The 12,780-nt window shown below is 36.6% G+C and overlaps 1 protein-coding gene across 14 annotated transcripts in view; it reads right to left on the bottom strand.

Moving 5' to 3' along the window:
* RALYL (RALY RNA binding protein like) overlaps positions 1-12,780 on the bottom strand; it is a 426,876-nt gene that overhangs the window by 297,970 nt on the left and 116,126 nt on the right. Inside the window, exon 1 of one of the 14 annotated variants that reach the window (XM_032182399.1) lies at positions 4,806-4,830. The exons of the other annotated variants lie outside the window; for them this stretch is intronic. The gene's annotated coding sequence lies outside the window, so the exon portion shown is untranslated. Of the gene's footprint in view, positions 1-4,805; positions 4,831-12,780 lie in introns of those variants that run through there. 14 annotated transcript variants of the gene reach the window in all.

Here is a 12,780-nt window from a genome sequence, read left to right as displayed (position 1 = left end):
CTAAAAAGTATCAAAGCTGCCACTGACTTGAACACAATTTGTTAATTTCATTTTTCTTATGGAATGACTAGAAGGAAGGAAATCAGATGCTCTGAGGTAACAGCAATGCCTGTTAACATGACAATGCTGCAGTTTCTTATGGAACGACATGATACAGTGTAATTTGAAAAGACAGAAAACACAAATGATAAACAAACCCAATTACTGGCTGATAAAAATATGTAAATAACTCTCTTCATATTGACAGTCAATAAAACTGACTTGTAGCTAACTGTAAGATGAAGCATTAAGTCTCAGACATTGATAACGACAAAGTTTCTTAAAATCCTTAAATTCTGATCTGAGCCCTGTAATGATCCCCCAAGGGCTGCAGACTTTACACCTGCAGATCATTATTTTATAGTTTTATCATTTTCTTCCAGCAAAGCAGTGCATAAACAAGTGCTTTATCAATTAAACAAATGTTGCAGGGGCATGTAATGATACCCATACCTCACTACTTCTATGAGCTTGGTTATCTATATAATAGACTTAATTGCTCCCACAGTGAAGGACAACATGGAGTTCTGCCAGACCTATTTGAAGGAGCCTTCTACTGTATGTGACCAGCATGAAAACCAAACAAATCTACTTTGCACTTATAGAGATTTCAGAAGTGTTCTGTCTCCTAGAAAGGGCAAAATAGCAGTGGCACATCTGGCCAGTCACATCAGACAGAAGGCGTAAATAAACTGGCTTATGTACTAGCTCCTCCAAGTAAAACTTATGTTTCTTGAATAAATTCATGGGACTAAGAGTTCTGCATCAAGAAGCATCATTAAACTCATTTTTCCTTCCTTTGTAAAGCAAGAAACAAACTGTAATGTGGAATGTTTCCAAAAGAGAACATGCACATGAAAAAGGGAATGCAGGTCACTTGCATGACTGGAATCCAGAATAAATCAAAACATCTTGACAAAAAGACTTTTAGCAGCTTGATTGGGTAACTAAGAGTGTTATAAACTAGTTTACAGCAAGCAGCAAAGGACTTGGTTAGCCCCGAGTTCCTTCCGTTTCTGTGTTTCTAGGCTGACAGAATAATGATTTCTAATAATAATCTCAGGGGAAAAAAAAGGCTCGAGTAATCTAAGATAAATTTAAAAGAAAAAAAAAAAAAGAATAAAAAAAAAAAAAAGAAATTGGAGAGTGCAATAGGTAAGAGAAGTGTCAGATTCCTCTGTGGTCAACAGTATCAGGCAATGGAACCTCATAAAAACTGTGGAAAGATTTCCAGAGGAATTTCATGTTGTTAGAGAAAATAAAGGGGTAGTTTAGGAAGTTAGGCTACCATTACTTGAAAAAGAAACTAGATCAACATTTTCTGTTGTTTCCAGTAGAGAAGAAATAAAGAAAGAAGAGAAAGAAAGAAAGAAAGAAAGAAAGAAAGAAAGCAAGCAAGCTAGATTATTACTGCTTAAGATATGAAAGTAATTTCTACCTTACATTTCAGGAAATTAGGAAATCAACTTTTAACTCAATTGTGGCATATGGGAGTAAAAGTTCTAAGCTTTAAATTCATCAGTAACAGAAAACAAAGAAGACTTTAGAAAAAACAAAAACAAAAACAAAAACCACAAAACAGGAGTGTCTAAATAAATGAATGAATGACACTTATGAACTGCAAAAGTAGATACCATTAGTGAACAGGCACCTATCAAGGCATCAAAGCATCTATCTTTAGCTTAAACTTTGTTAGTCAGTACAGAGTTGGCAATATAAAAAACACTAGTGTTTTCTTGTGTATCAGTAAAAAACAGCAATAGCTTGTGTAATGGCTCTTCTCTCTTATCATACTCTGGAAAATTTAACATTTTGTTTTGTTTTGTTTTGTTTTGTTTTTTCCTTTTCTCAGAAAACATGCTTAGAAACTACCAGACACTAACATGCTTAGCACTCCTCAAGCCTTCTTCCCTACATTATTTCATCATCTTTCGGGGGGGGGATAGAGGGAAGAAAGTAGATTTAAGTTTGGACAATGATTTCTTCTGGACATCACTAAGCTAACATTGAGATAGCAATCATAGGTCCCCAGCTATGAGTGTGTTGAATGAAAATTGCAAGTATACAAATAATACATATGTACATACATATATCCATGTATATATTCATATATTCTAAACATACATTTGTGAGATGAAGGAATGGGAACAGAATTTCACGTAATGTGCACATAAAAAAATTAGAAGGTAAACAACTGTAAACAGAAATTTTCTGTTCTGAGCATTCTATTATGCACTACGAACATGTGGCTAAGCCTGCTGACCCAAAGGGGCTGAGAGTCTGACCTGAGTGTCTCAGCGAAGGCTGAGGGCCTGCAGTGGTGTGTGAAGCTTACATAAAATGTTCTTTCAATTATACCAATCAACTTTTATTACTGAACAAATTCAGTTCAGTTGCAAAGAGCATTTGGTGTGTCAGCAAAATTATTTTTTGTTCAGCCTTTAAGTTTTCCAAAGGAAGGGCAGTCAACTTGTTTCTTGCCAGCAAATCAAAATGAAAAGCCATTACAATTTTGCAGCAGTTTCAAAAGCAAACTGCTGTAAAAGATTTTACACAAAATCCCTCAAAATTTGTTTTTGTGTTGTTAAAACAGGCTGATGTAATTTGAGAAGTATCTGCTCAGCAAACAGCAATAAACAAAAAAAGATCAATGGGCTGCAGAACACAGCTCTCCAAAGGTATTGGCATAGTACATTTACCAACAACTTCTAGATACATAAATGGTTAATTCTGAGGATTGTTTTGTGACAGGAGAATGAAAATTTTTAGTCACTGTTTCCAGCGTCACTCTTTTATGGACTGGAAAAAGAAGCAGTGGTCCTTTGCAAACTGCTGAGATGTAGCTCAGACAGAACACATGCTTTATGCCAAAGTGCAATTAATCACAGGTTGACTCCATAATGTTTACTAAAGTATGGTGCAGAGATGCCCAACTTGATGGAAAAGTTGACAGAGTCAACAGATGGCAGAGTGAACAGTTGCAGGGAGCGATCCCTTTTTGTACAGTGATGCTGACTCACATTAAGTATGTACAAAACAAAATAAAAGCACTCCTTCTATCAGTAGAAATTATTAATATAAACTGGGCAAGATATTATGCTGAGGGGAAAATACTGTTTCATCAGTAAAGCTATCTATCTATCTATTTATTTATTTATTTATTGCTCAGCCCTTCACTCCACTGTAGGAAGTTCACTTTCTGACAATATTTTTAATTGGCTTTACTTGAGCTTTTGTCCAATGAACATTAACTCTCAGCAGAAAGCTACTGCAACAATGGCTAACAATTCTTTAATACCAAAAACACATATATCCAGGCAGGATGTTTCTGTGTACAACACTGAGAAAACTGTCTGTACTCTATTCAGTTTCTAAACTTAAGAATGGAAAAATTGAATGAGATTAGAGTTGAAACATTTAAGGATTTGTTTATCATCCAACAATTTCCAGGTGACATGATTATGTCACAGTAGTACATAGAAGAGTGCTACAAGAAAATGGAATAGATTTTTTTTTTTCATATTTCTAAGAAACAACTATGAATGTCATGAGTAGGAGCTGGACACCCAGCAGAATACTTGATAAACATTTAATCAATGAAAGTTAAAGTATGTAGAAAACTCTCCATTGTTATATGTATTGTTTCTGGTAAATTGACCTAGGACAGCTTTTAATCACAGCTTATTCACCTATACAGAGGGATCACTTAGAAAGTAATTCTGTGAGCTGCTATATAGAATTCTACCAGAAATACTAATATCCCCTCTTACATTCAAGTCCACGAATTTCTAATCTTAAAATATGAAAGAGGAACACACTCATTTTTCTTTTCTATACAGAAAGGTATTCCTGGCCATTAAATCCACATAGTTTTGCTGCACCAGGAGCAAGGTTTATTATCCTCGCAGGGGAGGTAGTGCTGGTAACAAGAATTGAAGGCATTGCATGGAATCAGATATGGCTGAAGAGACAATGCTTAAAAGAATGCAAGCTGACAAAGAAGCCAAAAGGAAAAATAGGATTTTATGTGGCTGATGTGGTACAAGGGAAACATAAGAGGCCAGGAAAGCCTTGTGGACCAAATACAGTTAATGTCACCATGCTAGCCTAGGCACATAGCCTTCAGCATGCTGCGTGGGTCCCAAAATCTGAAATGAAAAGGGTGAGGGAATAGAAAAACATGAGTATGAATATGAGTAGAATACAAGTAGAATATTTTGTTGAAGTAGAATCACATGCAAGGAAAAAAAAGAAAAAAAAAAAAGAAGAAAAAAAAAGAAAAAGAAAAACATTTACTGTAAGACTGACTCACCCACAACCCACAATACAGATGTACAAATTGCTATCTCTGGACCACTGTATCTATTCTCTATGGCAGTAAAAGATTCAGCATCACTTGCATGTTTCTCCAAAGAGCTAGTCAGTACACAGGCAGGGATTTGAATAATTTACAGTGGAATGTCATTAATCCTGCTACTCCAGGACCTTATCAAAGTGCAGATTAATGAGGGGTCATATAACTTCAATGTGCTACTGCTAACACAAGCAATCACTCTGCTTCTTAACTATTATACTTTCTCAGTGAGGAGTGAGCACTTTAATGAAAACAACAACTTTAAGTGGCTGTATAGGAAAAAGCCTTTTAGCAGAGATAGCAGGGACTTAACATTTAGCTACAGTCACTTAGATTAATTAGTTCTGGAACATTTATATTCCACTGTATGAAAGTTAAGAAGCAATGATAATAAATAAATAAATACACAAACCTTACAATCCTGTTTTCAAGGATTTCTTGCCTTTTCAGGAGTTTCTGTCTCCATTCCACGGACTAAGAAATGCAAAATGGGACTTGTACTCCTCCACAATGAGTGGTAATAATTTGAACTGAATGAATCCAGACATTGTCATTTGGAATGTTACCATATCCATCTCTTCTCCCACCCCATCTGACTAGTGTGGCAGAGAGCTCCTGACCCACTGCACCGGTGTGGGGTTTTAGTACACAGCACAGAAGTAGGTTTGTATTAAAATATCCAGCTGAATTGAGGTTACTGCCAGTTCACTGGGAATAACTGGCTGTTTCCTCACACTGAGTCCATTGCTGAACATTTGCAGTTAAAGGCATGCAGCCAGTTCATGCAGACTGTGCTGCTGAGCAGGAAAAGTGTGATTTAAATGGATTTAATTAACGTTAACAATTCCACATGTAAAAACACTGTAAGTTCAACTGAACGCACAATTGTAGTGTCTGATTAAATTCTGTGTAGCACTACACAAATAAACAAAAATGCTCTGTGATGGTTAAAATATTTAGCAAGCCGCTTCAAGAACAGAAACTGAAAATCAATGCACCAATATCCTACAGTATACACAGTTTCTGAACTGACACTTTGTATATAGGCTAGCTGCCCAGATGTTAGAAGGTAATCACAATTTCAAAGACTTTGCTTTATTGTCCTGAGCTAATAGTGGCTACTGGACTGCAGACATATGGTAAAAACAGACACATGGAAACTGCTGTTGTTCCATTTCAGCTTTGTCCAGGAAGTATCACTGACATGGTACTATACAGTAGTGGGCAAAAAGGACAAAGAACAGACAGAATCCTTTGGTAAAGCAGCTGAGCAATGCTGGCCTGCCCAGCATGCTAGTAGAAAAAGCCAGATTTCCTTCTTATGTGAGGAGAATTAATAACATAATTTTTTGCTGAAACTGCATCTCTTACAGATGATTGGAGTTAAAGATCATCTCAGTGATATCACCATAACATTGAAGCAAAATATTAAGTGTATTTGGTGAGGTGTATAAAATTCTAGAAAATAATGATGATTAATAACACAATGACAGGGTTAAATAAAAAGGGAAACTTTAAAGCTTGTAAAGCCAAAAATGTTCTGTTAACTCAGAAGTGGATTAGAGTGTTCAAAGCGCTTCAGGACTCGACACCATGTAAAGGCTGATTTATACTCCAGGCATCATAATGCCTACCTACTTCAGAATGACAAATAGCACCGCGCTGAGATCTCAATGGCAGCCCCAGAGCACTAACAGCAAATGTCTTCCATCTTAATAGCTGAGCCTCTGCAATTCTCCTCACTTAAAATTCTGAGCATTTAACATTGCTCGTTGCATCTAAATCCAGATACAAAAACCTTCAAATCAAACTATTTACCTCAAGTGAAATCTTTCCTGAATAATTCATATACAGCAAGGAGGTTGGAAGTAAAGGAGCTGAACAGTGTTTTAATGAAGTCTAGAGGTTCAAACATAATGGTGTAAAAGCTATTATGGATCTTTTCTAACCTTATAAGAAAGAATATCAGTCTCTGTAACAATGAAAGATCCCAATGAACAAGAAAGAAACAGTTCAGGTGTCGTCTTGTCAGTGACTGATGCTGCTAACAGAATCACACAGATTACTGCTGAGAAAGGGCTGATATTTGAAGCAATTCCCGATGAAGTGTATGAAGTATTCAGATTGATTCTCATTCTTCCTGCTCCCATGAAGGACTATTGATCTTTAAAGTAGTTATAATAAGCTTCAATTCAATTAGAATAAAGTATGAATGTCAAGAAAATTACTTGCTTAACATGACTTTTTCAACTCTTAAAGGCCAGGCAAAACAAAACAAAACAAAAAAAAATAAAAAAGAAATCACTGATTATGTATTGTAGCTGGTTATTTCACTGTGGGAATCGAGGTATTGTATTTTCCTGTTTCAGCAAATCCTCTCTGTGAAACAGATACTACCAAAATGCTTGGTTGATTTGCCTGGGATATCAGTGGCAGCAAGCCAGCATTGTCATCAAATAGCATCTGCCTTCTAAGCAAGACTTATTCTGAGTATATTTAATTTTAATATTTTTAATTAATATTAATATTAATTTATTAATTAATTTAAAAGTTAATTTTAACCATTTATCCACAAAAACAAATAAACAAACAAAACCCAACCAACCAACCAACAACAACAAAAAAGGGAGAGAGAGAAAGACCGTGAATTAAAAATTGAGCAGTAGCACTCACTTTCTGAAATTTAGGGATATCAGTGTCTTCAGTCAAAGTTCTTCTGTGTATCTGGTAAACAGTAAGTTCATTCCTCCCTGTTCCTGATTAACAACATTGGTCCAAGAGCAATGTGATTACTTTAAACCAACAGAAATAAATCATTCAAATTTTGTTGTGTAAGACTGCATATTGATAGTCCATGCACACATTTTTCTTCCCCCTGACATACCCCTCCCCCCTGTTAACACAGTGAAATAACAACATTCTTACATGAATTGGACTGTTGAGTAAAATTACATTTTTACCTCAATAAAAAGAGCATAAATCATACCTTTGCAGACTAACATATCCATGATAAAAGGTAGAAACAGATATTCTTCTAGACACCACTAATGAAGGCATAGATATATAGCACTAGTACAAATTTGTACTAGTGAAGAACATTTTTTCAGTTTTAAAGATCATGTTATTTGCATTTGACTAGACTGTAGTACAACAAAATAGTTAACACTTTGATATACATTTAAAGTGTTAATGCATTAAAGTTGTTCATTGATTAATGTTGTTGCTTGAAGGAGTCTACTTTACCCTGGAGGGCCCCTGGATAGCAAACCTCTTGGGACATCTAAATTCAGCTTCCAGATGTAAGATTTTAATAAGACTTTTTTTTTTTTTTTTTTTTTCACATCTCATTTTCCCACTCTTATCTGTATTTCTTAGAATTCTGACAGGTAAGAAAGAAGTCTTTCTATATATCTATGGCTATAATAGGGACTACAGATACCTCATCGCCAGTGTAACTAAGGTGAAAATCAAAGACACAGTATCAAAGTCTGCTTGTCTTGTCAATTCTACATGTGAGAAAAAAATCACAGATTCCATACTAAATAACATTCTTCAGAAACAGGCATTTTAAGCACAGAAAGACTATGAAATTGTTCAGTACTGGATACAAATAACAATCATTTGAATGGCAGAACATTCCCTTCTATCAAGGAACTACATTATAATACATCATCTTATAGCTATCTATTGATTAGCATGTTTGCTTTAAGTGAATTTTAAGTGAATTTTAGGAACACTGACTCCCTAATTCTGAAACATTTCTCTGGGATAACATCACACACACAAAACTGAAATAGGTCTCTGCTCCATCTGCTGAGACAGTACAAGGTTGATGGCAACACAAGGGTCAAAATGAGAGAGGAACATTCACTATGTCTCAAGGATTCCAGTGTGGCAAGAGGAAGTTGAATTCACCTTGTCTAAGAGACAACTATGAGATAGGGATGCACCAAAAAGGAGTCTGTCCCTAGGTCTGTCAGACTCTGCAAGTCTTATGGTTTATATGCTACTATAGGCAAACCACCTCTTCAAAGAATGACAAAACAAGAGCAATTATCACAGCAATGGTTTCATCAATGTTGGTGAAGGACAAAAACAAAACAAACAAACAAAAAAATCAAAACAAAAAAACAACAAAAATCAATGACACCAAAAAGACTGGTCTATACTTTGAGGCCCATCAAATGGAAATACAATTCTATGATACAGAAATAATAGATGAGGAAGGACTGCACCTCTTATTTTTGCTTATTCTACTATTCTGAAGGAATCAAAATACCACCACTTGTGGTGGTCAGACCACAGAGTGTAAAGAGCTCTAGGAAGAGGATAAAAGATAACTTTCTTGGACATTTCTACAGAGAAAAAGGAGGAAGAAATTCTGACTAAATTCTCAGAATTACAACTTCTAATTTGACACACTGACTGCCACTCCTCTAACACACACCAAATTTCTCCTTTAAAGTAAGAAAACAGTCACTCAAATTACACAGACTTTGCTATCAAATTCTATCTTGTATGGTTGAGTAACAAATTGATGCATTTGTGAATCTAGCTTGAATTCTACGAGAACATATTCATTAATGTAACTTTTATAAACCAATTCAGAAAACGCTCTGCGTACTTCATTCCTTCCCATCCAGTGTGTAATATGGGAAGTCTCACATACTGAGCAAAATATTGCAAAGGGAGGCTCCTGCCACTTTCTGGGCAGAGAGGCAAGCATAACCTACCAAGTAGCTATGCTGTAAGAGCCAAGGACAGAAAGTTACCAGAAAGCACCCTTGTGCACAAAACTTGTGCACAAACATAAAATGTATTTAGAGAACAACATGGAAAAAAAAATGTAAACAAAAGTGGAAAAACAGTGCCATATACCCTCTATTCATAACTCTTTCTGGAAAGTACACCATATTTTAAAAAGTTACAAGTCTTTCCTTTTATCAGTCATATATTTATTGTGTACTTTTGCCTTCAAAGTAATTCATGTTAAAGAAAATTTCCAACCTTTCATTAGCCTCCTATAAACAAAGTAAGAGTCTTTCTCCATGAAAGCTGAGTTATCCAAAAAACACTGATAGAATAATTTTGTTGACTGTTAGCATTCCCTGTTTACTCTTTTAGAATCATACTTCTTTTGCTGTAATGCATCATTAAAGATTGCTTGGTAGTCACAACTTACCTCTGTAAATGCTCTAATTGATCACTGAAATGTATTTCAAGATTTGGCTAGTTTACATCATTGCATCATTGCAAACTGCATCTTCAGGTCATGTTATTAAACAAAGGAGAAAAAAAAAAAAAAAAAAAAAAAAAAAGGTTAAATCATTTAAGTCACAAATATGAATGACCACAGTTTTCTAATAGTCTATGCAATAAGCGTAATTTTCTCCCCAGTTTCCCCAATTGCCCTTTTGTGGGCACACTCTATGCCTGCTTTGCCTGCAATCAGCATGAATAAAGGAAGGACCCTGTCTTTCTACCTTTCCAACCCTTGTTTCTGGAAATTGTTTTTCAGACTGTTGTCTCACATGGAGACACTTTCACAGTTGCAGACACACTTTAAGCAAACTACAGAAATTGTGTGTTGAGCTTCACAAGAACACACAAGGAATAGCATACAAAGGTAATGCTAGTTTTATCCAGTTCACAGGTGTAGACTGCTTGAATGGCTAGAAAAATCAAGACAATATGCAAAAATCCTATTCCAGAGTCAGCAGGGTGAAACAGATATCACCACCTGAAAGTTCACTACCAAATAACATTATCTTAGGAAAAAAAAAAAAATGAAAAAAAAATCTTGAGAGGACTTTCAAGCAGATAACAGTACAATCCATTTATGTACTGGGTTTGTGTGGCAAGGATTTGGTAGTGGGGAACTACAGGGGTGGCCTCTGTGAGAATAATCTAGAAACTGCTCTGTGTTAGATAAGAGCCAATTTCAGCTGGCTCCAAAGGACCCTGCTGCTGGCCAGAGACAAGTCAATAAGTGATGTTTGCGCATCTGCAAGAGAAGATTTAAGAAAGGGAAACAAATCACTGTGCAACAAAAGCTGAGAGAGTGAGGAATGAGAACTAGCCCTGCAGACCCCAAGCTCAGTGCAGAAGGTGTGCAGCAGGTGCTCCTGTCACTCAGCAGAAGTTCCCCTATGGCCTGTGGAGAGGCCCCTGGTGGAGCAGGCTGTCCCTCTGCAGCCCATGGGTCCCACATGGGGCAGATCTCCACACTGCAGCCCATGGAGGAGCCCCCTGGAGAAGGGCTGACCTGGAGGAGGCTGCGGCCTATGGAGAGTTCCCAGAGGAGCAGGCCCCGGGCCAGAGCTGCAGCCCGTGGAGAGGAGCTCACACAGGAGCAGGGGGTCTGGAGGGAGCTGCTGCCCATGGGGTCCCAGCTTGGAGCAGTTTGCTTCTTACGGATGGACCCCATGGTACAGACCCATGTTTGGAGCACTTCTTGAGGAGCTGAAGCCTGTGGGAAGCTCCCACATGATCAGTGTGGGAAGGATGGCATCCCGTGGAAGGGATCGCACGTGGAGCAGGGGCAGAAAATGACCATGAAGGAGCGGTGGAGACAAAGTGTTCTAGACTGACCGCAACCCCCATTCTCCTGCTCCCCTGCACCACTCATGGGGCGGAGGCAGAAGAGGAAGGATGGGGGGGAAGGTGTTAGTTTCTTTCCATTGTTTCTCTCTTGTTAGTAATGGGTAATAAATTTCTCTAATCTCCCTACTCTGTTTTGCCCATGGAAGTAATTGTTGAGTAATCTCCCTGTCCTTATCTCAACCCTTGAGCCCTTCTCATTACATTTTCTCCCCTTTTCCCTTTGAGGAGGGGGAGTGAGAGAGCAGTTGTGGTGGAGCTTGGCTGCCCACCTGAGTAAAACCACTGCAACATCAAAGTAAATAATTTTCCTCTTCTGAAACACTCCTCCTTCTCCCTCCCCCTACACTTTAAATGAATGGCTCATGTGCTATAATACTCTTGAGGACTGAAATTTTCCATCTACACATAAAGGTGAGTAATTCAAAGCAAAAGATGTTAATTTATTTGTTCTAATTTCCTGAAAATCTGTGTGGATTTAAAAAAGATCAAGAATCTGAACTCTCAGGGCTGCCATCACGAAACTAATTCCAGTGAGATATTCTGCCTCTGCATTCAACTTTAATAATTGTGTCACCAAACTTTCTTCTAGGCTAAAAAAAATGTACTTAGGCATATATGGCACAGTACAATGTGCTACTTATATATTATAGTCCCTACATACTTTATGTTTTAGAAGATTTAGACCCATATATATATAAAAATGTTTTCTTACATCAACTGTAATTTCAGAAGATGCTTAACAATTGTTGTTCCAATTCTATGTATTGGAAAATCTAGGATTCACTAGGAGACCACTGATTTTGAGATTCATTAGAATGAAGTGGTAATTCTTCTAATGTAATTCTGTATGAACATTTTACCTTCTTCAATTTTATTATTCACTAAAGACCCAAATAAATTATGCATGATTCATGTACTAACTCTTAAATTCAGTATCACTGAAAATCTGAGTGCACAGGTGTTGTCAATTCTATCTATTTCAGGGTGATTTGCCTCATTAATGCATTTTCTCTGTTCATCTTTATGTATGATGTAGTGGGTTTTGCAAATTGAAAACTTCTGATATAACAAATTGTGAAATAGAAACCCTTAATAATGAAAACAGTCCTTTCTGAAGATGCGTTATGTCTGTGAACATCCCTAACATATTCTTATGTTTACTTAATACATGTGTGCTACAACAACTTTATAGCTTATTTGAGTAGGAAAAAAAATAATTAATTGTTATTTTACGCATTATTTGATATTACTACAAAGTAGGATCAAACCATCTAAGCATTAAAAGAATGAAGAAGCCAAGTGTTTAAAAAGTCTTGCATTTGACTGATTCTGCTGCTTAATTATATTTCAGACCACAACACCAAAAACCCCATCTGTTTGTTAGTCCAATGACAGTAAACATATATACATGTATATATGTTTTTTTTTTTTTTAATTCAAATGTAGTGATTTTTCACTTTTTGAGTTTCAAGTAAATCCTTATTTCTTAAGGGGTGCTCCTTGGTCTTTGATAGTCTTTTCAAAGAAATGTAGTGACATGGAAATTTAGAAGTTTCCTATCCAAATTCATCGGTTTTGGAAAACTTGGGATAATCAAATCATCATAGAATCATAGAATCATAGAATGGCTTTGGTTGTAAAGCACCTTAAAGATCATCTAACTCTGGCCCTCTTACTATAGGCAGGGATGCCACCCACTAGAATCATGGAATCATAGATTCAAAGAATCTTGGCTTGGGTTGGAAGGGACCTCAAAGATCATCTAGTTGCAACCCCCCTGCCAT

This window comes from Aythya fuligula, chromosome 2, assembly GCF_009819795.1.
Source record: "Aythya fuligula isolate bAytFul2 chromosome 2, bAytFul2.pri, whole genome shotgun sequence".
Lineage (NCBI taxonomy): Eukaryota > Metazoa > Chordata > Aves > Anseriformes > Anatidae > Aythya > Aythya fuligula.
Note: the sequence above shows the minus strand (reverse complement) of the source record. Positions and strands in the feature narration are given on the sequence as shown.